Source organism: Elephantulus edwardii, unplaced genomic scaffold (assembly GCF_000299155.1).
Source record: "Elephantulus edwardii isolate Elephantulus edwardi_28Jun2011 unplaced genomic scaffold, EleEdw1.0 scaffold00143, whole genome shotgun sequence".
In the NCBI taxonomy this organism is placed as follows: Eukaryota; Metazoa; Chordata; class Mammalia; order Macroscelidea; family Macroscelididae; genus Elephantulus; species Elephantulus edwardii.
The window spans coordinates 575,918-579,110 of NW_006399893.1; positions in this window are offsets into that span (position 1 = coordinate 575,918).

Here is a 3,193-nt window from a genome sequence, read left to right on the forward strand (position 1 = left end):
ATTTCAGATGTCTGAGTCTTTCCTGGGCACTGTGTCCCTGGTTTTGGCGTCATTTCTTTACCAAATCCTTGGAGGGTCCTTTTGGAATTTGTCCTTCAGCTTAGGCTTTCCGTTGTACGCAATCCTTGGGTGCATACTCTCTGCTCGAGCCTCCCATCTGTGGAATCCCACCATCCAGCCTCGGCTCAGCCCCCACCCTGACCTGCCTCCACTGTTATGTGGTAGGACTAGGGGAGAGAAGACTAGATTCTCTTTGGCTTCAAAAGTATAACTGGGTCCCCATGATAAGAGAAATGCTAATTGAAAACAATGAGGTACCATTCACATCTACTAGATTAGCAAACATTAATTAATCCTGACGATAGCAAGGCAGGGTGAGATGCAAGCATCTGGGGATTCTCTAGTGGGAGAATAATTCGATGATATCTGCTGAAACCAAAGATGATTCTGCTGTGAAATAGCTATTCTGTTTCTGGGCATAGAGCCAAGAGAAGCTTCATATACGTAGGAGTACAGATTTATGTTTTTGTGTGTACACACACACACACATATATATATTTAGATACATTTACATACATAGATGTTCATGTAAGCTGTGGATTACCAGGAAATTGAGTATCACACTATTCAATAGTTAATAAATGTGCTGGACCAACTTTTAAATGATATGAACATGTTTAAAAAATAGCATTAAAAACTATAACTTATAAATGATCTATATGTGCATGCATATATGTGTATATACTCATATGGAAGGATCCTTTATGGTGCGATGCGTTGCATGTTGGGCCACTAACTGGAACGTCACAGTTCAAATCCACCACCTGCTCTGCTGGAGAAACATGAAACTGTTCTTGTTAAGATTTGCTGCTCTGGAAACCTGGTGGAGGGGCCCTGGGTTGGCACCCCAATCATGACAGTGGGCTTGTATTGTTAGGTGCCATTGAGTAAGCTCAACCTCTTAGCGATTCTATGCACAGCAGAACTAAACCGTGCATGATCCTGTGCCATTGTCACAATTTCTACTGTGTATAAGCCTATTGACCCAGTCACTATCTCAATCCTTCTTGTTGAGGCGGTGGATTTTTAGTGGTTATATATTCTATATGCACCCCCCCACACAATTGATACTAAAATGTAAAAGAATATATTCCCCCCTCCTCTCATATCTTTAATAATTGGCTGCTAAGCTTGCAGCCACTGTACTCTTTTTATTATTGTTGTTGTTGTTTTTTTGTGGTAACAATACATATAACATTTGCCAACTCAGCCTTTTAAAAAAAGTTTTTTTCTACTAGTTTATTTACAAAATTTAAATACATTGCTTTCAAGAACAAATTATTTCAATTTCCCTCACTCCCCCGCCCATCAAATTGTACAACTCCCCCTCCCCCTGCACATCCTCTTCCCTCTGCTTCCAACCTCTCCCGCCCCTCTTGGGTCCTTATACTCATTCTACAATAATGGTATTATACAATATTTATCCTTGTGGGACTGAGTTAACTCATAATAATGATCTCCAGTCCCTCCCAAGTTTGATAATTTACAAAATCATTGCTCCTCTGTGCTGCATAGGATTCCATTGTGTGAATATACCATAATCTCTCAAAACATCTGTTTGTGGTTGGGCATTTGGGCTGTTTCCATGTTCTTGTGATGGTGAATAATGCTGCTATGGACATTGTTGTACAAATCTGTTTTTGCCTTAGTTCTCATTTTCTCAGGATATATTCCAAGTAGTGGAATAGCTGAGTCAGATGGAATTTCTATGTCCAGCTTTTTGAAGAAGTACCAAACTGCTTTTCAGAATGGTTGTACCATTTTACAATCCCATCAACAGTGTCTAAGAGTTTCTTTCTTGCCACATCCTCTCCAACATTTATTACTTGCTGCCCTGTTAAACTTTGCCACTATTACTGGAGTAAGATGGGACCTCATTGTGATTTTGATTTGTGTCTCTCTTATTGCCAGTGATCTGGAGCTTTTCTTCATGTGTCTGATTACCATACAAATAATCTTCCTCTGTGAAAATTCTTCTCATGTCTTTTCCCCATTTTGTAATTGAGTTATCAGTCTTTTTCTTGTGGAGGCCCAGGAGTATTCTATAAACTTCTGTTATAAGACTCTTGTCTGAGATGGTATTACCAAATGTTTGTTCCCAGTCTGTAGGTTTTCTTTTCACCCTGTTGGGAAAAGTTTTTAACGTACACATGTATTTAATCTTTAGAAGGTCCCATGCATCAATTTTATCCTCTTCAGAGTGTGCATTTCTGGTTGTATTTGACAGTCTCTTTATACCTAGGACTAGCACTTCTAAGCTTGATCCCAGCTTGTCTCTTATGAACATTATGGTTTTGGGCTTTACTCCCAAGTCTCTGATCCACCTTGAGTTGAGCTTTGTGTATGATGTGAGATGTGGACTCTGTTTCAGCTTTCTGCAGGTGGAAGTCCAGTTTTGCCAGCACCATTTGTTGAAGAGATCATCATTTCCCCATTTAATAGCTTTGATTTCCTTGTTGACTATCAGTTGACTATAGATAGATGGGTCTATTTCTGAGTTCTCAATTCTATTCCATTGGTCTTTGTGCCTGTCATTGTACCAGTACCATGTTGTTTTGGTTACTACTGCAATGCAGTATGTTTTGAGGTCAGGAAGTGCTATGCCTCCAACCTCATCTTTGTTTCTCAGAAGTGTTTTGCTTATTCAGGGTTTCTTGCCTCTCCAAATAAATCTGATAATTTCCATTTCAATTTCCTTGAAAAATGAATTTGGTATCTGGATTGGGATTGCACTGAACACATAGATTACTTTAGGTAGGATTGTCATTCTCACAATATTGAGTCTTCCTTTCCATGAGTAGGGCACATTTCCTCCATTTTTTTATGTCTTTTATTGTGTCTTACACAAATGCGCTGTAGTGGTTGGTTTTTTTTAAATTTCTTTATTTTTAATTTCAATGAACATCTACAGAGATTTTGGAATTCCATTCATTCATTGTTGCACCCCTCTCCCTGTTCCCTCCACCCCCCACCCCGTTTGCTCCTCTCCTTCAAACACAAAAGAAAAACTCCCTTATTGGTACGCAATCCCCCACACATATCCCCCAAACCCTAAATAGAATCCACTCTGCAACCCTCATTCCGTACTCTTACGATAAACATAATGCCCTAAAATATAAAATATTCTCTCCCC